Source organism: Schistocerca americana, chromosome 2 (assembly GCF_021461395.2).
Source record: "Schistocerca americana isolate TAMUIC-IGC-003095 chromosome 2, iqSchAmer2.1, whole genome shotgun sequence".
NCBI classification, from domain to species: domain Eukaryota; kingdom Metazoa; phylum Arthropoda; class Insecta; order Orthoptera; family Acrididae; genus Schistocerca; species Schistocerca americana.
Window position 1 is genome coordinate 80,844,005 of NC_060120.1, and position 24,880 is coordinate 80,868,884.

The following is a 24,880-nucleotide window of genomic DNA, read 5'->3' on the forward strand; positions in this document are numbered from 1 at the left end:
CTTGTAAAAATTACCTATGCATTAGACACGTTCGTGGCATCCAATATAAAACTGAATACACAAACGAAAAAAAAGGTCGCAACAGCAAGAAGGAATAGTGCGACATAAACTGCAGTGCAGTTGGTAGGAGTGTTTCTACTTCTCAAATATGATGTCTGTTCAGATTTCGCGCCAGTCCCATACGAATGGCCAGCACCACTATGAGCATGCAAATAAGGTCTGCTTGAAATACACGCTGTAACAAACCTGTGCGTTAGTTACCTTTGAGATTGGACTCCGGGAGTTGGTGTTAGTCGAGAAAGCCTTTAAGGTGACAAACATGCCGTTATCAACCATTCACTGAATTTGAACGAGGTAGCGTAATAGGGCTACGAGAAACTGGACGTTTCTTCTGCGATACTGCAGAAAGACGTGACAGGAATGTGGCCAGTGTATATGATTGCTGGCAGCGGTTGTCACGAGAATTTACGGTCGCAAGAAGACCGAACTCTGAACGGCCAGAGAGGGAAGAACATCGTTTGCGGCTTTGGCTGTGGCGCATCATGCCGCAGCTGCAGTAGCCGTTTGAGCAGCAGTTGGCACCACAATAACAAAACAAACTGTTATAAATCGCTTAATTCAAGGATAACTCTGAGCCAGATGCCCTGTAGCGTGCATTCCACTGACCCCAAACCACCGCCGTTGGAGACTTCTGTGGTGTCAAATGGTTCAAATGGCTCTAAGCACTATGGGACTTAACATAGAAAAGCAACTGGAATCACTCAATAGAGGAAAGTCCACTGGACCTGACGGGATACCAATTCGATTCTACACAGAGTACGCGAAAGAACTTGCCCCCCTTCTAACAGCCGTGTACCGGAAGTCTCTAGAGGAACGGAGGGTTCCAAATGATTGGAAAAGAGCACAGATAGTCCCAGTCTTCAAGAAGGGTCGTCGAGCAGATGCGCAAAACTATAGACCTATATCTCTTACGTCGATCTCTTGTAGAATTTTAGAACATGTTTTTTGCTCGCGTATCATGTCATTTCTGGAAACCCAGAATCTACTATGTAGGAATCAACATGGATTCCGGAAACAGCGATCGTGTGAGACCCAACTCGCCTTATTTGTTCATGAGACCCAGAAAATATTAGATATAGGCTCCCAGGTAGATGCTATTTTTCTTGACTTCCGGAAGGCGTTCGATACAGTTCCGCACTGTCGCCTGATAAGCAAAGTAAGAGCCTACGGAATATCAGACCAGCTGTGTGGCTGGATTGAGGAGTTTTTGGCAAACAGAACACAGCATGTTGTTATCAATGGAGAGACGTCTACAGACGTTAAAGTAACCTCTGGCGTGCCACAGGGGAGTGTTATGGGACCATTGCTTTTCACAATATATATAAATGACTTAGTAGATAGTGTCGGAAGTTCCATGCGGCTTTTCGCGGATGATGCTGTAGTATACAGAGAAGTTGCTGCATTAGAAAATTGTAGCGAAATACAGGAAGATCTGCAGCGGATAGGCACTTGGTGCAGGGAGTGGCAACTGACCCTTAACATAGACAAATGTAATGTATTGCGAATACATAGAAAGAAGGATCCTTTATTGTATGATTATATGATAGCGGAACAAACACTGGTAGCAGTTACTTCTGTAAAATATCTGGGAGTATGCGTACGGAACGATTTGAAGTGGAATGATCATATAAAACTAATTGTTGGTAAGGCGGGTACCAGGTTGAGATTCATTGGGAGAGTGCTTAGAAAATGTAGTCCATCAACAAAGGAGGTGGCTTACAAAACACTCGTTCGACCTATACTTGAGTATTGCTCATCAGTGTGGGATCCGTACCAGGTCGGGTCGACGGAGGAGATAGAGAAGATCCAAAGAAGAGCGGCGCGTTTCGTCACTGGGTTATTTGGTAACCGTGATAGCGTTACGGAGATGTTTAATAAACTCAAGTGGCAGACTCTGCAAGAGAGGCGCTCTGCATCGCGGTGTAGCTTGCTCGCCAGGTTTCGAGAGGGTGCGTTTCTGGATGAGGAATATATTGCTTCCCCCTACTTATACTTCCCGAGGAGATCACGAATGTAAAATTAGAGAGATTAGAGCGCGCACGGAGGCTTTCAGACAGTCGTTCTTCCCGCGAACCATACGCGACTGGAACAGGAAAGGGAGGTAATGACAGTGGCACGTAAAGTGCCCTCCGCCACACACCGTTGGGTGGCTTGCGGAGTATCAATGTAGATGTAGATGTAGATGTAGATGTAGATGTAGATGTAGATCTTAGGTCATCAGTCCCCTAGACTTAGAGCTACGTAAACCTAACTAACCTAATGACATCACACACATCCATGCCCGAGGCAGGATTCGAACCTGCGACCGTACCAGCAGCGCGGTTCCTGACTGAAGAGCCTAGAACCGCTCGGCCACATAGGCCTGCTCAGTGGTGTCAACCGGGAGGTTATTGGAGGTAGGGTGGAGATCTGTTTTTTTTTTCTCCGTCAGTGTACGAAGTGGAACTGGCCAAAGACTTAAGCCTCGAAATTGATGAAAACTTGTTCTGACTGTGCCAGTGATGGGCCGTGTGTTGCCTGGAAGAAGCCCAGCTGAGGAGCTGCAAACAACCTGTCCGCACGCTAGACGCACCGGACATACACCTCGAGTTATATTCAGGGGTGCGATTTCTTATGACAGAAACAGCAGTCTCGCGTTTACCCCGCGCAAAAAAATTGGTTCAAATGGTTCTGAGCACTATGGGACTTAACTTCTGAGGTCATCAGTCACCTAGAACTTAGAACTACTTAAACCTAACTAACCTAAGGACATCACACACATCCATGTCCGAGGCAGGATTCGAACCTGCGACCGTAGCTGTCGCGCGGTTCCAGAATGTAGCGCCTAGAACCGCTCGGCCACTCCGGCCAGCTATCCCGCGCACCCTGACTGTAAATTTTTATGTAAGTCTGGCGACTCAACCTGTTGTGCTGCCATTCATGAACAGATTTCCAGTGGTGTTTTCGAACAGGATAATCCTCGCCCACATTCTGCTGTTGTAAACCAACGTGCTCTAGAGAGTGTCGACATATTGTCTTGGCGTGATCGATCTCCAGATCTGTCTCCAATTGAGCACACATGGGACATCACCGGACGGCAACTCCAGCGTCATCCACAAACGCAATATCCGTCCCGGTATTGACAGACCAAGTGCAACAGACATGGAACCCCATCCCACAAAGAGACATCCGACACCTGTAAAAAACAATGCATGCACGTCTGCATGCTTGCATTCAACATTATGGCAGTTACATTGGTTATTAATGTACCAGCATTTCACATTTCCAGTGACGTACCTAGCGCTTACGTTAACCTGTGATCTCGCAATGTTTATTACTTAAATATGTTACCTAGACAATCGTATTCCCGATATTTCATTACTCTACATTAATCACTTTTCGGTGTTGCGATTTTTTTTCTCCGTCAGAGTATGAAGAGAACTGGCCAAAGACTTAAGCCCCGAAATTGGAACATGATGATCATCGCATTTCAACTACGTTTCCAATGAGCTCTCGGTGAAACTACATGCAATATGCAGATTTCGTTCTTAGTTCTGCCATAATTCACTTCTACTGAGTCGCTGTTCCCAACAGGGTATGCAGTTTAACGCAGGAAAGAAACTACTGTGCTTTAGGAATCGTGATGAAGATAATTCTTCGAGTAACGCGAAACGAAATGAAACGTTTATGAAACTCATTTGTCTGAAAAAATCCTACACCGCTCTCATTTGCGAATGCCGTTGATAGTGGTATTTATCTTTACCGCACAAGCACGCAAAGGCCGATGTGAAATTTTTGAAGTGGCGTTATAAAATTTAGACGTTAGCGGGAATAGCTCCTAGCAGCTGTGGCGATGGGGCTTTGCGTGGAAATAAGGCGGATCAGGCAAATCCCAGGCGATAACTCGGGATTAAGGACTGCCGGCAGGGGTGGGCATAGCTAGCGCCCCGCGACGCAGCCGCCTGCCCTTATCGCTATTGTTTGGCCGATAACGCTGTAAATCAACTACGGGAATATTTTAGCCCCTCTTAAAGCACCGCTGCAATAGCGGTCGAGGCACTTTTTCCTCGCCAGACAACTTTACTCTTTCTTAAGGGTAAAGTGACCGCGTGGATAATCTATGGCACTGCGTAGAAACTTGTTCAGAGGGAAGATGGAACGCTTATTCAGAAGGCCTTAAAGGCGCTGTAACGGTTACAGTGGGGCGATACAGCATTGCGGTCACAGAAAGGGGAAGACATTACAATGGTATAAGGCGTGTGCATTCGGCATTTAAAGTGTTCTTGTATAGTGCTGGCGCGTGCGGATGGCGTAACCTACGGAAATTAACAGACCGAGATCTGTTTTCTATTGCTCAAACACTTGTACGTTCACTTCTGTGCGCTTTCGAATATTGGAAATTTGTGGTAAGGTCTTATGGGACCAAACCACTTAGGTCATCGGTCCCTAAGCCTAGACACTACTTAATCTAACTTAACTAACTTCCGCTAAGGACAACACACACCCCCATGCCCGAGGGAGGAGTCGAACCTCCGACGGGGGAAGCCGCACGGACCGTGAGAAGGCGTGCCCTAGACCGCGCGGCTACCCCGCGCGGCCACAGCGAATATAAACGCCACGATCGCCGCCGGATTCTCAGCCCAGAATAGACTAAGCTAAGTCGCAATGTTTTTTATTACCATTGTCACATTCCAGCTACAATAGTATTGATTAAGAGTTTTTGGAACTCTATTCCAGGAAAAACAATGCTGCATTAATATTGTAACTTATTTAATAATTACAGTCGTAATAGCACTTAATTTGGTTACAATATTTTTATTTTTAGATGACCTGTTTCAGTTTCTAAGAGATCATCCTGAGATCATACATTCTCGTTCTCCACGCCTGCACAGATGGACCTGCTGCACCCCAGCGGCTCCTACTGTCATCAAGAAATGTACGAACTGAGGATGATCTCTTAGAAGAGCGAACGGTCCATCACTTCTGGTTATCGAGCTGTACGGCGGGCGACATATTGGTATGCCATTGCTGGCCGGAGCGTCTCTGGCATATCTTTTCTCGTGATCGGGGCTCATTTCGAAGAAGGAGTCATCACTGAAGACAGTTTTACCCCAGCCAATGAGATCCCAGGCCCAAGACATCTCTGGACGCATCAGGGACAGTTGTAATGTTGTTGCATTAATTTTTTATAAAAGCGGTGCTGATAGACAATAAAAGCGGATTAAAAGCTGTGAAATTCCCAACCAGACTAACATTAATTATAATCTTTTAATAGTCATACGACAACCGGTGATATATATATATATATATATATATATATATATATATATATATATATATATAAAGAGAATTTAAATAAAAAGAAATAAATCAGTTTATATTTGGAAATTTATTTTAACATTGATCATTGAAATTTCAGCATATTAAACTTGAATCATAACTACACTGGTGCCTTATTTAGGATTGTGAAAATGTGAGTTAGTAATCTTACGGAACACATCAAATATGGAGCCAAGATTGGAAGACTGCATACAACACTGCATTCATGAAGTAACACACGAAGAATGTTGAAACATATGCAAGAGGAAATTAACCACAACCAATCGATTCAATTTTCACCCAAAGAAGTTGCGTTTGTAGCGCAATCCTGTCCGTCATGTAATTACCACACACTGGTATACTAAATTCATACTAACTCTCTGTGAAATATTCTCGAAAAGAATAGCTGAGGGCTACTTTGATGATTACACCACATGCTTCACGTGGTCAACTTGGTTTACACAAAAAGTGTAACTCCACAATAATTTTGATAATTAAAATAAATTAGATCGAAAAGCAATTTACAAAAGAAAAACCTCGAACTGGTTACTATCGTCTTACTATCAACCTGATGGGTCAAACAATTGTATAAGCACGTGGTACTGGTCTCACAAAGTACACCCCACGTGGGTTGAACATAAAGAAAAGTTGCTATATTGAAAAATATTGTCAAGACGAGACGTTATAATCTCACGCACATTCGCATTTAAGACTGATGATCTTAGTTAGAGTTACTGATCAACACGTGGTTCCACTTTACTCACAAAGTAGTGACAAAGCAACTACTGGAAGATTTTCTGAACTTCACACTCGAAATACACTGCGTTGCAGTTTAAGATAACATTAGATATTTTAGAGCTAAACCTGAAAAGGTGATTAAATTTTCAGTTAGGCTGAACTTAAGAAATCCATTGTCCTACGGACTTAGCAGACACGCGCTTAGCCGGAGATCTTACCACTTCAGACGCTCGCCGCGCACAGACTGACCTGGGTCGCTACCGAGCGTGCTGAACAGATACAAACGGAAGTGACCAAAGAGGCAGCTTCCTATACCAACATGACAAGGGATGGACAGGACCATACTAAGAATAGAAACCTCTCTGCTTTTAGAAAGCGTAGCTACCTGTTCCGGCATTGGTCCTACTGTTCTCTAGCAGACAGGCTTGTCTGCTACCCTCAAGCATGCAACTAGAAATACATTTGCTCATTCATCCTCTCACACAGAAGGGAAGGGGGATGACAGCATCTTATCATATACAGTATATATAAGAAAGCCGTATGAGACTGTGTGACATGAATTACATATAAACTGTGTTTTAAAGTGTAGTAGCGTGACAGATCGTTCTTGTTTATGTGTAAAAGTAACACGTTCCACTGCTCAGTCTCCTCCCAGATAGTCAGAAACACCAAGGTAAATTTAGAAGAGGAATTTATGCCGTAAATGACAACATATTTAAGAAATTAACATGAAAGGAATCCAACAGAGACCTTTCACAGTGGTGAGCACTAACCTGACTGTCGCCAGCCATACTTCCCGACAACCATGGATAATGGTCTGAGGCACCACTTCATTTCATAGCAGGAATCCTTTCGTTGTCATCTGCGGCAACCTTGCAGCACAATAATACGTCGACGATGTTCTACGCGTCGTTTTATTTCTCTTCGTGCAAAGCCATCCTGGGCTTACATTTCAGCAAGATAATGAGCCATCCGCACACGGTGAGAGTTCCTACAGTTTGTCTTTGTGCTTGGCAAAACCTACCTTGACCAGAAAGGTCGCCGGATCACTCCCCAATTGAGAAAGTTTGGAGCATCATTGGCCCTCCAACCACAGGGTGACAAATATTGAACAATATGAAATAAAATCATCATAGCTGCTGAACGGTTTGCACTAGGAAGTTCAAAGTGCACTGTTGGCTGCGGGGCATGACAGGAATTAGTACACGCTGCATGGTTTGGTTTAGCGACGAAACCCACTTTCATTTGGATGGGTTCGTCATTAAGCAAAATTAGCATATTTGGGGGACTGAGAATCCGCTTTTCGCGATGGAGAAGTCTCTTCATCTTCAACAAGTGACTGTGTGGCGAGCAATTGTAATGTTATGTGAGCCTCATTGCCCTTTTTTAACTAATTTGTGCCTGATTTTATTCTGAGAAACTCAGTAATGTATGTAAATACCATAAATGTAAATTTGATTCAAAAAGTACTTGATGTGAAGTGAAGCGCAGCTGGACAGCAAGAAACTCTTTAGTGCGCAATCCCCGCAACGATAGTAGCTGTGAATCTTTGAGTGTGGACTCTAGAAAAAAAGACAATTAATTTATTTAAAGAAAAGAGGATTGTTACTCTGTATCTTGTGGAAAGAGGACGTATTTCTAGGCCGTCGCTCCGAACGTTTTGTTACATTTAATGGAAATTGCTATTTCAGTGATAAAACCGAATAAAGTATTTGTAATAGTTGCTAAACATATTTGTATACAAATTTTCTGGAAGTGAAGAACAGAAATATCTCGTTTTTTTGGGAAAAGGAGGTGAACTTCATTGTCGTCGCCGGCTATTAGTCGACAGAACTGTAAGTGTACAAAGTTCACTAAAATACAGGAAAGGAAATGCATTCTCTACAGTTTTCATTCAATACATAATTTCTTAATTGCAGTAGTTGGATTATGTTCTTGTGTAATAGTATGTTGCTGAACTCCACTGACCAATTTTGATGCAGCAGGACGTGCAGTTTGAAGGAAGTTTGTGTGCCAAGCAATCTCCTTTTCTCACGAAAAGCAGATTGCTGTTTGATATTATTTACTTACAACAGTGGTCCCTTAGGTATGAAAAGCTACGAAAACCTGGGCTCAAAGCTATCCCCAATACGACCAAGTGACTAACAGAGTCATATTTTTAAACCTTAAAGAACAATAACTTCCTCCCAATTATAATACGTCATCAACTGGTGCAGAATCTGATCATTCAAGGAAGCAGGAACCAAAATTCAGGTACCAGTTACGAGTTAAAGTAAAAATCTCAATCAAAAATCAATCTCTCTCTCTCCAAACACATATATAAGTATTCATATTATTAAGATAAAAGTCATTTTATACAATGTGCAGCCACGGTATAATCGGTGATACATCGCTTGATCGCACGGTGACTAGCGAACGACACATGAAGGTTTTGGAAGATGCTTTCATCCCCATTATCCACAGTGACCGTGATTTCGACAAGATGTGGTTCATACAAGACGGAGCGTGATCCCATGGAAACAGGAGACTGTTTGATGTCCCGGAGGAGTACTTTGGGGACCACGATCTGGCTCTGGGGTACCCAGAAGCCACTGGCCTGGGCCTCGATTAGCCCCCGTATTCTCCAGATCTGAACACATGTGACTCCTTTTTGTGCGGCTATATTAAAGTCAAGGTGTACAGCAAAACCATTGCTGAGCTGGAAACAGCCATTCAGGAGGTCATCGACAGTATCGATGTTCCAACACTTCTGCGAGCCATGCAAAATTTCGCTATTCGTCTGTGCCACATCATCGCCAATGATGGCAAGGATATTGATCATGTCATAATCTAAGTCTGAATATCTGTAGCGACGTTTACATGTTGAATAAAGTGTGTGCACGCCGTGATTTGTAGCTGATTTATGTTCATATATTTCAGTAATTGCACCATATATCTCGGGATTCCGAAATCCAACGCGCCAATTGGACAGAATCCGGCACGGTATCCTTCAGGAGGATATCTAGTAACCTATCGTTCTGTGCCAAGCAGAAGAACTGGCTGTATAAGGACCAGAGGTGAACTAACTTGTTATTGACATGCTCAATTTGTAAAGCTTTTTTGTTTTTAATAAATCACTCAGTTTTTCTGAAATTGTAGTTTGTTTGACTGTACCCAAGCAAGACTCACGGCCCCTCCTCACAGCTTTACTTCTGCCAGTATCTCGTCCCCTGCCTTCCAGACTTCATTGAAGCTCTCCTGCGAACCAGTTTTAATCTGCCAGGAAGTTTCATATCAGCGAACACTTCACTGCAGAGTCAAAATCTTGTGGTGTCACCGTTAGACACCACACTTCCTAGGTGGCAGCCTTTAAATCGGCCGCGGTCCGTTAGTATACGTCGGACCCGCGTGTCGCCACTATCAGTGATTGCAGACCGAGCGCCGCCACACAGCAGGTCTAGGGAGACTTCCTAGCACTCGCCCCAGTTGTACAGCCGACTTTGCTAGCGATGGTTCACTGACTAAATACGCTCTCATTTGCCGAGACGATAGTTTAGCATAGCCTTCAGCTACGTCATTTGCTACGACCTAGCAAGGCGCCATTACCAGTTACTATTGATATTGTGAATCATGTACCGTCAGAAGCGACGTTCATCATTAATGGACTGTGGTTAAGTATTCCACCAGCTACGTCCGTTTTTCTAGATTCTAATTTCCTTGTCCTGTTCCAGACCTCACGCCAGCCTGCGTGAGCTAAAACGCATGCCTTTCGGCCTCCTCTAGTAACACGGTGTTGGCTCTCCTGCCAACCACAACATTGGCGACGAGGCAAAACCGCGTTCTTATCGATATTATTCTGATTTACTTGTGTAATGGCTTCGCCACAATCTCCAGATGTACTGTCCGAATTTCATCGCTTACAGAATCAGCAGATGCAGGCCTTACTGGATGCCCTTGGACAGCTCATCCAGGGTCAACGTGCGATGCAAAACGATGCGGCAGAAGTCGCTCCACCGCTAACGCAGCCACAACACACAGTTGCACCAACTTTTCGACCTTTTGATGCTGCACTGGAAAGCTGGACGGAGTGTTCACGCCAATTTGGATTCTTTCTCGCCACCTACAGAATTCAAGGTAACGAGCGGCAGCCTTTTTTGTTATCATCAGTCAGGGTGAACATGTACCATGTGATAGTCAAATTATTTCCCCAACGCGACGTAGCAACTCTGTCCTACGAAGAAATTTTGTCTGCATTAGATTCATATTTCAAAGAATCAGTCAATGTCGTTGTGAAACAGTATACCTTCTTTCGTACAAAACGTACGGCAGGTCAGACTAATCAGGAGTGGGTTGCAATCTTGCATGGTCTTACTAGGGATTGTGCTTTTGAGTGTCAATGTGGACTCCCTTATTCAGATTCTATGGTACGTGATGCAATTGGACAGAACGTTTCTGATGTTCGTATAAGGGAACAGATTTTGAAACTAGTCAATCCCTCCCTTCAACAAGTGATGGACATATTGGATCGGCAGGACACACTTGACTTTGCTCAGGAATCTTTTGAAACTTCGCCAGCAGTGTGTCAGATTAACCGGCCCGCCGGGCGAGCTGCACGGAGCACTAAACAGCCCTCGCGCCCGGCCGCGCCGCTGCAGCCAGGCTCTCAGCCACATGCGCCGCGCCGGCAAGCAAATGCAGTGCTCAAATCATTCCCGCGGTGCGCTACTGGACATTCACATAAGAATTGTCCATCACGCCAAGCTATTTGCTTTTATTGTAATAAAAAAGGACATGTTCAGAGTGTTTGCCAGAAAAAGCTCAGATCGGAAGCTCCAAACCATTCCAGGCTCTTTGCTTCGCGCCAGAATTGGAATTGAACCAAGGATACTCAGGCTCGCGAAACTTTGCCCATGGAAATTCATGTAGTTCATTCCACTCTGCCCAGTGCCACTCTCTCTAACAGTGACTGTGTTCGTCCCACAAACAGTGTGCGTCGACATCGACGGAACTCCCGTCAAGTCGCAAGTGATTCCGTACCTGTGTCAGTTCACGTTGCACAAGACAGTCGCTCTTGTCGTCAGCAGGACAATAAACTTTTTGTGGACTTGGACATTAATGGCAAAGTAATACCATTCCAGCTCGATACTGGAGCTGCAGTTTCACTGATCAATCAAGACACGTACAAACAGCTGGGCACACCTCCGTTGCGTGCTGCAAATGTTCAGCTCAGTAGTTATTCAGGTCAAGATATCCCTGTGTTAGGACAGTGCAGCCTTCTTGCAAGATACAAAGGACAAACAAAACTTGTCTCATTTTACGTCCTTCGTTCTTCTTCTGCAGTGAACTTGTTTGGTTTCGATTTATTTCAGTTGTTTAACTTGTCTATAGTAAATCAGGTCCTATGAGTAAACCAGACTGTGCCTTCTGACAGTGTTTCTCGCCTATGTGAAGAATTTGCAGACATTTTTGCACCGGGCCTGGGTTGCGCTAAGAACTATAAAGCACATTTGGAACTGAAACTAAACGAGCAACTGAAATTTTTCAGAGCGTGCAATGTTCCCCACGCATTGCGTGATGAGGTCGCAAAAACATTACACGATTTGGAATCACAACGTGTAATTGAACATGTGCAGGCTTCTCTCTGGGCATCACCCTTAGTAATTTTGCCAAAACCTTCCGGAAAATTGAGACTTTGTGCGGACTTCAAGGCAACAGTGAATCCACAACTGGTGATTGCAACTTTTCCTTTACCCCGCCTGGAAGATCTTTTTGACAAACTGTGCCCGGGTAAATATTTTTCGAAGTTGGACCTCACAGATGCGTACTTGCCAATACCGGTGGACGAAGAACCCCAGTGCGTTTTGGTGGTTAACACGTATCTTGGGTTGTATCAATTCAAACGACTGCCATTCGGGTGTGCATCCGCCCCTGCATTGTTTCAGCAATATCTACAAACTGTTTGTGTGTCGGTCCCTACTGCAGCAAACTATCTGGACGATATTGTGATCTCCGGAAAGACGGAAGAAGAACATTTAGCCAATCTCAGAACATTATTTCAGGTCTTGCGACAAAATGGTCTTCGCTTGCGGAAGGACAAATGTGTGATTTTTGCTCGTGACTTGCCATACCTGAGACATGTATTTGTGCCCAAGGCATACAACCCAGTCCCGAGCACCTCCGTTCCATACAAGACTTGCCTTCGCCGCAGAATTTGAAGCAGCTACAGAGTGTGCTGGGAAAAATAAATTACTATAACAGATATGTGCCACATGCCTCTTCCATTTCAGCTCCGCTTCATCGCTTACGCCGTAAAGGTGTTCCGTTCGTCTGGACGACGGAATGCGAACGCGCCTTTCACCAGTTGAAATCGGCGTTGCTTTCCAATACCTGCCTTACGCCATTCGATCCTCAGAAGCCCCTTTTGCTGATGGTGGATGCATCGGATTTCGGGATCGGTGCTGTGCTTGCGCACAAAGATGGATCGCACGATCGCCCTATTGCCTTTGCGTCCAAATTGCTCTCGTCTGCGCAAAGAAATTCTTCACAGATCGAGAAAGAAGCATTGGCTCTCGTCTTTGGTGTTACAAAGTTTCATGATTAAGAAATAGGGCGATCGTGCGATCCATCTTTGTGCGCAAGCACAGCACCGATGGTCGTCACTTTACCGTAATCACAGACCACAAACCTTTGGCATCGCTTTTTCATCCGACCAAGCCTGTACCTCCAAGTACAGCGCAGAAATTCATTCGCTGGTCTATTTTCCTCTCGCAGTACCGCTACGATATCTTGTATCGCTCACAAGGAGAGACTTTTTGTTCGACGTGGTGTTTTGCTGATGCGTTCTGATAATGATCAGTCCAGGGTTGTGGTCCCACGTTCGTTACAGTCCTCTGTCTTACATCTTCTCCACCAAGGACATTGGGGTATAGTGAGAACGAAACAACTTGCTCGTCAGCACTGTACTTGGTTCGGAATCGATGCCGCGATTACGAATATGTGCTCTTCTTGCATGGTGTGTGCCGAACAACAATCAGCACCACCGCGGAAATTCTTTGCATGGCCAAAAGCCACTTCCCCTTGGCAACGCTTACACATCGATTTTGCTGGTCCATTCTGGAATGCTCGATGGTTGGTTGTGGTAGATTCATTCAGTAATTTTTCTTTTGTTGTCCGGATGTCCTCCACGACGTCATCTGCCACCATCCAAGCGTTATCCGCTATCTTTTGCAATGAAGGTCTTCCACAGACAATTGTTTCCGACAATGGCCCGCAATTCATGTCCGCAGAATTTCAGTCATTCTGAAGGCCAATGGTATTCAACATCTGACGTCCGCGCCGTTTTCGCCACAGTCAAACGATGCCTCTGAACGATTGGTCAGGACTTCCAAGTCGCAGATGTTGAAGTTGAAAGAGTCGCATTCTCGGGAGGACGCGTTATTGCTCTTTTTGTCCTCATATCGCTCTCAGCCCCGAGATGGTCGCTCGCCGGCTGAGTTGCTCCGCGGTCACTCTCATCGGATCTTGATGTCTTTGCTACATCCGCCGCATCAGCTTCCTGTGCAGCGGCAGGCGCCTGCTTTTGCTCCAGGCGACGTTGTATACTATCGCAACTATCGAGGTTCACGGCGTTGGCTCGCAGGGCGCATTCTTCGCTGCCTCGGCCGCGCGATGTATTTGGTTTTGGGGGCCTCTGGTGAGGTGCGCCGGCATCTCAATCAGCTGCGCCGCTGTCGTCGCACGGAATCTGCCGCTCGCCGTCTGCTTTCAGCGACGGTGCCGTCCGGTCAGCGTCCCGGGGACCCATCTACTGGCTCGCCTCAGCCCCAGGTGTTTCCGACGCTGCCGTCCATTTTGCCGCATGGCGACGCGCCGCCGCCGCCGCCGCCGCCGCCGCCGCCTGTTCTCCCGCCGGCGACGCCCGCAGTGGACGCGTCGCTGCAGCCGTCGGGCGCCTCCCTCGGTCACGCGCCGCCTATCGCTTCCCGTGACCAATTGTCCTCCGACATGGAACTCTTGCCCGCTCCGGACCATATGTCGTCTTCGCCCGTCGGGTGCCCCGGCCCGATGGAGGTCGACCCTTCGGCCCCTCCTGTCTCTCTACGGGCGCATACACCGCATGTTGGCGTGCACCCTGGAGCAGGTTTTCAGGCGTTTCCTAGCTCCCCGCGGTCCGAATGGCACAGCCTCGCCTGTTGTTAGGCTCCCCACCTCGTCGCATACGTCAACATGGGGTCCTCCCCACGGCGGGCGGAAGCCTTATGCCACAACCGTACACCGATTTGCGGGGGAGGAATATGGTGTCACCGCCAGACACCACACTTGCTAGGTGGTAGCCTTTAAATCGGCCGCGGTCCGTTAGTATACGTCGGACCCGCGTGTCGCCACTATCAGTGACTGCAGACCGAGCGCCACCACATGGCAGGTCTAGAGAGACTTCCTAGCACTCGCCCCAGTTGTACAGCTGACTTTGCTAGCGATGGTTCACTGACTAAATACGCTCTCATTTGCCGAGACGATAGTTTAGCATAACCTTCAGCTACGTCATTTGCTACGACCTAGCAAGGCGCCATATTCAGTTACTATTGATATTGTGAATCATGTACCGTCAAGAGCGACGTTCATCATTAATGGACTAAAGTTCAGTATTCCACCAGCTACGTCCGTTTTTCTAAATTCTAATTTCCTTGTCCTGTTCCAGACCTCACGCCAGCCTGCGTGAGCTAAAACGCGTGCCTTTCGGCCTTCTCTAGTAGCACGGTGTTTTCTCTCCTGCCAACCACAACAAATCTCATTCCGGAAACGTCCCCCAGGCTGTGGCTAAGCCATGTCTCCGCAGTATCCTTTCCTCCAGGAGTGCTAGTTCTGCAAGGTTCGCAGGAGAGCTTCTGTGAAGTTTTGAAGGTAGAAGACGAGATACTGGCAGAAGTAAAGCTTTGAGGACGGGGCGTGAGTCTTGCTTGGGTAAGCAAGGCCCCGAGTTCGAGTCTCGGTCCGGCACACAGTTTTAAGCTGGCAGGAAGTTTCATATTAGCACACACTCCTCTGGAGAGTGAAAATCTCAATCTGAAATCAGGTCTGTTTTGAATACTCGCTGTAACGGTCGTGAGCGTTAGCGTCGGATTAGAATGGAGCGGCGCAACAGAGCAGAGTGAAGTTGCGCGGCGGGCAGTTGCGGCAGCCCTGCTTCGCTCTCAGGTACACCATGGTGGGGCCAGGAAGCGGGGCGGCAGCAGGCAGGCTCGCTTGTCTGTGTCGACGGCAAAAGCTAAGTCAGCCGATCTGCAGTGTTTCTCAAACGATCTTAAAGAAACTACGTGACAAAAAATTTGATTCAAACGCACAAGCCGGGCGATAAGTAATCTTTCTCAATCGATTTTAAAGGAATTGCGCGATTAAAAAACTGATTCTCATATGTCTCATAGTTTTATTCGTCAGCTCCATGATGAATTGTTTATCATTTCGTTAATCGTCATAGTTCTTGTTATATTTCAGAATTAAGCAAGCTAATGCAAGAAAATCGAATAGTTTGCAATTGAAATTAAAGGTCGATATGAATTTGCGTTTGGTAGACGTTGCTGTATACCAAATGTGGTTAATTTACTGAACTATTCTTCAGACTTTAGTGGGATCTATAAGACATCTATTCTCGAGAAAATGGATCGTATATAGCGCACCCTGTTTCGCTCACGTACCCAGATGATAAAGCGAGAATGGAATTTTCATAACACGCTTGTATCTACACACATCAAAAAAAGCCTTGCATCACCTCGCTTCCGAGAGTTCCGGAACCTGTACAGAAATTAACGTAATTTCCGCGCTTTTTATTGCTCATGAAAACCACACATTGCATGTTGTACCACCATACAGTGAAACCTTCAGAGGTAGTGGTCCAGATGGTTCTACAGGTACACATCGGTACCTCTAATACCCAGTAGCACGCCCTCTTGCACTGATGCATGCCTGTACTCGTCGTGGCATACTATGCACAAGTTCATCAAGGCACTGTCCAGGTCCAGATTGTCCGACCCCTCAACGGCGATTTGGCGTAGATCCCTCAGAGTGTTTGGTGGGTCACGTCGTCCATAAACAGCCCTTTTCAATCTACCCCCGGCATGTTCGATAGGGTTCATGTCTGGAGAAAATGCTGGCCACTTTAGTCGAGAGATGTCGTTATCCTGAAAGAAGTCATTCACAAAATGTGCATGATGGGGGCGCGAACTGTCGTCCATGAAGACGAATGCCTCGTCAATACGCTGCCGATATGGTTGCACTATCGGTCGGAGAATGGCATACACGTAACATACACCCTTCCATGAACACCAGCGGCGTACGTCGGTCCCACATAATGTCAGCCCAAAACAGCATGGAACCTTCACCTTGTTGCACTCGCTGGACAGTGTGTCTAAGGCGTTCAGCCCGACCGGGTTGCCTCCAAACACGTCTCCGACGATTGTCTGGTTGAAGGCATATACGACACTCATCGGTGAACAGAACGTGATGCCAAGTCTGAGCGGTCCATTCGGCATGTTGTTGGGCCCATCTGTACCTCGCTTCATGGCGTCGTGGTTGCAAATATCGACCTCGCCATGGACATTAGGAGTGACGTTGCGCACCATGAAGCCTATTGAGCACAGTCTGAGTCGTAACACGACGTCCTGTGGCTGCACGAAAAGCATTATTCAATGCGGTGGCGTTGCTGCCAGGTTTCCTCCGAGCCATAATCCGTAGGCAGCTGTCATGCACTGCAGTAGTTGCCCTTGGGCGGCCTGAGCGAGGTACGTCATCGACACTTCCTGTCTCTCTGTATCTCCTCCATGTCCGAACAACATCGCTTTGGTTGACTCCGAGACGCCTGGACACTTACCTTGTTTGGAGTCCTTCGTGGCACAAAGTAACAATGCGGACGCGATCGAACCACGGTATTGTATGTCTAGGCATGGTTGGACTACAGAGAGGACGAGCCGCTTACCTCCTTCCTGGTGGAATGACTGGAACTGATCGGCTGTCGGACCCGCTCTGCCTAATAGGCGCTGCTCATGCATGGTTGTTTACATGTTTGGGTGGGTTTAGTTACATCTCTGAACAGCCAAAGGGACTGTGTCTGTGATACAATATCCACAGTCAATGTCTATCTTCAGGAGTTCTGGGAACTGGGGTCTGGGAACTGGGGTCATGAAAAACTTTTTTTTGATATGTGTATAAACTGTTTTGGACATGGAAACAAGGTTTTGGCAAATGATGGCTTAGGTAACTGTATGGCTATTGTGTGTAACTTCCTTATATATCGCGATGTATAAGTAGCTACAGATTTTTTCAATGGAATAAGGTGACTGTTAAAGGGTCATCGACAGCTGGTGAAACGAGAATTGTTACAGGTTCCTAGAAGCCAGAAGAAGTTCTCGAGACATGGCTCAGACTTCACAACGAGGTTCATAACCATTGTAGGAATTGTGAGCCAAGTACCAAAGTGTTGTGGGATTGCCTCCAGCCACAAGACCTGAGTGTCTTGAGAAGATGATTATCTAAATACTGTAACTAATTTATTCAACATACAGAACTTTCCAAGGAGTCGGTGATTTCGACAGAAAACACGTTCGTCTAAAACGCCCATAAAATTCTTGTACAATGTTTATAACCATAAAACATTTTCATTCAATCATCTACAAGCGATTGCAAATCCTCACAAGAAATTGATTGTAATTAATGTTAGGTGATATGGGAAGGAAAGAGAAGGTTGTAGATTACATTCTTCTAGTGTATTTCGCATGATGCAAAAAGGGGAGCCTCATATACAGCCAGGCTCTCCTCTACCAAAGACATCAGGTTTGTTGCCTGTTGCGTTCATTGGAGATGAGACGCATTCATTTTATCAACTCTTGCAGTCGAAAGATTGTAGATCCAAGGAATGAATATTACTACAGACCCTTTCCCAGACCAGGACGATTGACTGAATGTAATGAATAATGAGCGGTAAACAGATCATATGTTGGAATTCAACGCAAACTTCATCAGATTTTATGAAATGTATATGTTGTCCAGAGTACTGTCATCAACCTAGATGGATCCCTGAGTGCCAATGAGCAACATACACGTGGAATCGAGTGTGCTATACATGGCACTTATCAGACAGGACGAAACTTTAACTGTGCTTCAAATGAAGCTGTCCAAATGACACGGTTTTAAAACATGACTCTCAAGTGTTTATAAGAAATGCTACTTCAACTATATTATCGTCTATCGTTTTTAGACAATGAAAAAACTGGAAGATTAAGGAACTGTGTTCTGTACTTGTAGTCTGTAATACTGCTGCCAACTCATAAAATAACTTGCCCAAAATGAATCAGTTGTAACGATACTTATTTCGCTTGTTCCATAAAAGAAGTAGGATACAAACAACTGCCATCAAGGTTTCTGCTGAAGCCATTTTCTCAACAGCACAACAACAGAAACGTAAACGTCAGCAACAGTTCCGACTCTAATATCCACAGCAACAGGTGAGTACTGCCGGCGTTGGCCGAACGTTGCTGCAGTCGCTGCAACATTCTGGTCGTGGCTCTTTGAAAAAAATATATATATATACAGGGTGTTTCAAAAATGACCGGTATATTTGAAACGGCAATAAAAACTAAACGAGCAGCGATAGAAATACACCGTTTGTTGCAATATGCTCGGGACAACAGTACATTTTCAGGCAGACAAACTTTCGAAGTTACAGTAGTTACAATTTTCAACAACAGATGGCGCTGCGGTCTGGAAAACTCTATAGTACGATATTTTCCACATATCCACCATGCGTAGCAATAATATGGCGTAGTCTCTGAATGAAATTACCCGAAACCTTTGACAACGTGTCTGGCGGAATGGCTTCACATGCAGATGAGATGTACTGCTTCAGCTGTTCAATTGTTTCTGGATTCTGGCGGTACACCTGGTCTTTCAAGTGTCCCCACAGAAAGAAGTCACAGGGGTTCATGTCTGGCGAATAGGGAGGCCAATCCACGCCGCCTCCTGTATGTTTCGGATAGCCCAAAGCAATCACACGATCATCGAAATATTCATTCAGGAAATTAAAGACGTCGGCCGTGCGATGTGGCCGGGCACCATCTTGCATAAACCACGAGGTGTTCGCAGTGTCGTCTAAGGCAGTTTGTACCGCCACAAATTCACGAAGAATGTCCAGATAGCGTGATGCAGTAATCGTTTCGGATCTGAAAAATGGGCCAATGATTCCTTTGGAAGAAATGGCGGCCCAGACCAGTACTTTCTGAGGATGCAGGGACGATGGGACTGCAACATGGGGCTTTTCGGTTCCCCATATGCGCCAGTTCTGTTTATTGACGAAGCCATCCAGGTAAAAATAAGCTTCGTCAGTAAACCAAATGCTGCCCACATGCATATCGCCGTCATCAATCCTGTGCACTATATCGTTAGCGAATGTCTCTCATGCAGCAATGGTAGCGGCGCTGAGGAGTTGCCGCGTTTGAATTTTGTATGGATAGAGGTGTAAACTCTGGTGCATGAGACGATACGTGGACGTTGGCGTCATTTGGACCGCAGCTGCAACACGGCGAACGGAAACCCGAGGCCGCTGTTGGATCACCTGCTGCACTAGCTGCGCATTGCCCTCTGTGGTTGCTGTACGCGGTCGCCCTACCTTTCCAGCACGTTCATCCATCACGTTCCCAGTCCGCTGAAATTTTTCAAACAGATCCTTTACTGTATCGCTTTTCGGTCCTTTGGTTACATTAAACCTCCGTTGAAAACTTCGTCTTGTTGCAACAACACTGTGTTCTAGGCGGTGGAATTCCAACACCAAAAAAACCTCTGTTCTAAGGAATAAACCATGTTGTCTACAGCACACTTGCATGTTGTGAACAGCACACGCTTACAGCAGAAAGACGACGTACAGAATGGCGCACCCACAGACTGCATTGTCTTCTATATCTTTCACATCACTTGCAGCGCCATCTGTTGTTGAAAATTGTAACTACTGTAATTTCGAAAGTTTGTCCGCCTGAAAATGTACTGTTGTCCCAAGCATATTGCAACAAACGGTGTAATTCTATCGCTGCTCGTTTAGTTTTTATTGCCGTTTCAAATATACCGGTCATTTTTGAAACACCCTGTATATATAAAATAAAATAAATATTTTGCTCAGCGCCGCTCTGCTCCTCGACACTCTGGTTTCTGCTCCACTATAATCACACACATTGAGCAGTACTGATTTGTTTGCCCGCCCGGTTAGCCGTTCGGTCTAACGCACGGCTTTCGGATTGGGAAGGAGTGCTTGGTCCCCGGCACTTGTGTCGAGGTCCGGTGAGCCGGCCAGTCTGTGGACGGTTTTTAGACGGTTTTCCATCTGCCTCGGCGAATGCGGGATAGTTCCCCTTATTCTGCCTCAGCAACACTATGTCGGCGATTGCTGCGCAAACAAGTTCTCCACGTACGCGTACACCACCATTACTCTACCATGCAAAGATAGGGGTTACACTCGTCTGGTGTGATTCGTTCTCCAGGGGGGGGGGGGGGGGGGGGTAAGGTCCACAATAACCCTCCAAGAGTGGTTCAGTGTGGGGCGGCAGAGGGGTGAAGTGGACTGCGGTAGTCGTCGTGGGGTTGTGGACCACTGCGGTTGCGGCGGGGACGGAGTCTCTCTGTCGTTTCTAGGCCCCCGGCTAATATACAATACAATACATACTGATTTGTTTCGTCAGGACTGATCTGCTCGACATGCCACGCTGCTCTGATCGTGCCATGCCGCTCCAGTATGACAGCAGCCTTAGTTACCTTTGAGATTGGACGTGGTGAGATGATGTTAGTGAGAAATGACTTTGTGTTCACAAAGACGCCATTATCAACACCCCAATGAGTTTGAACGAGGTCACGTGATAGGGCTACGAGAAGTTGGATGTTCCTTCTGTCACACTGCAGAAAGACTTCGCAGGAACGTAGCCAGTATATGTGACTGCTGGCAGTGGTGCTCACGAGAATGTGTGGTCGCAAAAAGACCGGGCTCTGGACAGACACGTGGCACTACCGAGAGGGAAGACCGTCATATTCGGAGTATGGCTTCGGCGCATCGTATTGCATCTGCTGCAGCAATTTGAGTAACAATAGGCACCACAGTGACACAACGAACTGTCCCAGACCACCGTCGATTGCGACTTCAGTGGTTTCAAACGAGAGCTCATTGGAAAGCAGAGTGGAAGGTTTGGTGTGTTTTCTGATAAAAGCTGGTTCTGCCTCGGTGCCAGTGATGGCTTTATGTTGGTTAGAAGGACTCCAACTGAAGGCCTGCAGCCAACCTGCATGTGTGCTGGACACACTGGACTTACACATGGAGATATGATCTGGAGTGCGATCCCGCGTCCCAGCAGCAGCACTCTCATGTTTGTCATATTCCCCCCGACTGCAGATCTCGTGATTCGACCTGTTGTGCTGCCTTTCATGAACAGCATTCCATGCGATGGTTTCCAACGCTCGCCCACGTACAGCTGTTCTAACACGACATGCTCCACAAAGTGTCGGCATGTTGCCTTGGACTTCTCGATCGCCAGCTCTGTCTACAATCGAGCTCTATGGGATATCATCGGACGACAACTCCAAGCGTTAACCGTCCCTGCAGCGACGAACTGCAACAGTCTTGGAACGCTATCCGACAAACCGACATCCGCCACCTGTACAACGCAATGCACGCACATTTGTAAGATTGCCTTCAATACTGGTTATCAAAATACCAGAATTTCACATTCGCAATGGCTTATCTCCTGCTTACATTAACCTGTGATCTTGCAGCGTTAATCTCTTAAATATGTTACCTATACGAATATATTCCAGAAACTTCATTACTCTACATTAATTATTTGTCGGTGTTGCGATTTCTTCCGTTAGTATACATAGATAAAGTACATCTCTCTCTGTTGACCACATGTAGAAGAAGTTTCATAAAGGCTTTTACCGCAACGACACTGATCGTCGAAATATTCCAATATTTCAGGAGAAAACTCATCACAGGAACTACTGAAACCACAGATGAACTAAACAATTCAAACCAAACGATGTACTATTGACGAAAACGCACCTAAGAAGAAAATAATAAAAGAGAGGGGAAGGGTCCCAAAACTCAACATAAAGAAAATTAAAGACAAAATAAAACACTGTAGACAGTCAAAGCATAAACAAAGGAACGCACTAAGCCGAATGGAACAGGCTCAAAATCAGAAAAGACTGTCAATTTAGAGTTAGCAGACGGGCAATAGAATGACAAGCAACAGACTCACGATCTCTCTCTATACATTATCTTTTTCTTTTATCTTTTTTAAATCAATTGCATCATGCGGCACGCCTTTCGAGAAGAATCGGCTTTAGTAGTAGATGAAAACTTCCTATCTGACGACCTTGAGAAAGCGGATGCGTTCCGCAACATTCTAGAAAAAATTCACGATCGTCCACAAGCTCCAAAATTCAGCAAATCCCACGAAGAAATGATTGCACGGAAATTACTTCTGCTACTCCAGAATATGAACGCAACACCTGAACATTCACTGCATCATTAAAGCAAGGACTCTGAGATCGCCTGTGCGATACAAAATGGAAGAAACACGGTGCCAGGGAATGACGGCATTGGAAGATAACATAAACCTATTACTCAAGGAGGCCTTAAAACTAAAAACGGTATCCATTCAGTGGAAGCAAGCTAAAATCAGGGTGATTCTGAAATATGATAGACCAAAAGACTATCACAGCTCACACACACCTGTCCCGTTGTTTCCAATTACGGGGAAGAGTTTCGAGACAGTCATAACTCACAGACGAAAAAAATTCACCGAAGACAACAATATAATTTCATAAGAAGAAGCCAGATTCTTGGGCAACAACAGCACAACCGACCCAGTTCTAGATTAACTAGCAGAGCGACAGAGGCATGCAACACAGCAGACGTAGCAGCAGCACTCTTCTTGGACTTCCCATGCGAAATAGTGCATTTTGTAGAAAACCTTATTTGTTACAGGAAAGTTCAAGTATATGATCAACTGTCGACGTGTTTCACGTCAGTCGCAAGGGTACCACAGGGTGCAGTACATCTTCACTGCTCTACACGATATACAAAGCTCACATTGCCAAGCCTCGATGGTGGAATGAAGGGACTGTCTGATAGTGCTTACTGGTATCACATTCGCATATGCGGCAGCATTAACGAGCAGGTCAACGACTGCATAAATAGTCTAGATTGTTGGCTAAGTAAATTGGGTATAAGACCTAATCCCACAAAAAGCCAATTAATATTGTTTCAATACAGATATCTCTGTAATGACAGAAACTACACAAACTAAATATTAGTCTCTTGGCACAGGGAATCGCCCCACAAGCACTCTTAAAATGCTTTGAAATTTACTTAGACGAAGTTTAAACTGACTAAAAACTAAAAATAAAAAAGACAGAATAGAATAAAGGTAGTGCGACTAATGAAACACAGAGGAAGTGATACAGGCCCACTAATCTTATATGTTGCATACAAAGTATTCGTTCGTCCAGCATTTGAATATGGAATACAGGAATGGCTAACGGCACCCAATCATATTAAGAAGATCATGTCTACCCACTGGCGGATGTAATGAATAACTGGAGACCTAGCGTATGACTTTACTACTGCCTCGCGACATGAAACTCTCAGTATAAAGAAAGTATGGGATATGCTCAAGGAGCGATGTGCTACATGTGGGCTCAATAGTTTAAAATACCTTGGATCCACGAAATCTCTCCTTCTGAAGAAAAGAAACCCAGAACCTTCAAATACATGTGCAATTGTAACGTCATTCTCGAAGCTACATCAGACATGTTTCACCACTCACGTGGAAGTAATGAAGAAATAAATGCTATCCTTTATGTATAAGTTACACTAACTGGGACAAGGGATGATCTGTCATAGAAGGAAAGAACTAGCATCAATACGCCAGGTAACCTAGAAAAGGTAAGACTCCACGACTATAGGAGTTATTAATACATCAGTCAGAGCAGCAGGACAAAAATGCCTTGACATAAGATAAAGTATCAGAGCTGATGTTTTTCTTCAACCATAAGGGGATGCCGATTTTTTTGTACAAGTATATGAACATCTACCTCCCATACACCAGCATGACATTTATGTCCAAACCAAAGAAAAACTCAGATTAAAAATAAAATTGCCACAACAGGATAAACAACGACTTGAGATGTATTCGCAGTTGCGATTACGAACAACCGAATATAAAGGGCTCCACCCTACCACAGCTCCCCATCTCCTCCATAGATGGAGTGAAAGCCTTTTTCTATTTCTTTTTAATAACGCTGAACATATCGAGCAAGGCATCAATTTTACTATGTACTCAAACAAATAATCACCTTATTAACAAACGAAATAAATTCCCTGAATGAGTCCGCTATCATTGCGAATATATTGTGATTAAAACCGTCTAGATCGCTTAATATATTGTCTTTATTTATAACGTCAGTTAGGCGTCTACCATCATCAGGTCAAAACTCAAATGTTGTAAAACAAGGTTCAGAGTCAATATGAATAAAAATATTGCTGTCACTGACACTGATCTTTTCTTACAAGGTCTAAGTTTTTCTCTGATGATGACAGGAGCCGAATTCATATAAAGAAAGACAATAAGGGATCTAGAGGGTTTTATTCATAAGACAAACATGTTCACTCGCACTATGTTTAATCATTGTCTGGGACATAGTTTCCCGGAATTAAATAATTCCCAAGCACCGGTTCTGACCAAAGTTTTCAGGAGGTTCTTCTAGGTTGTAAGGTAAG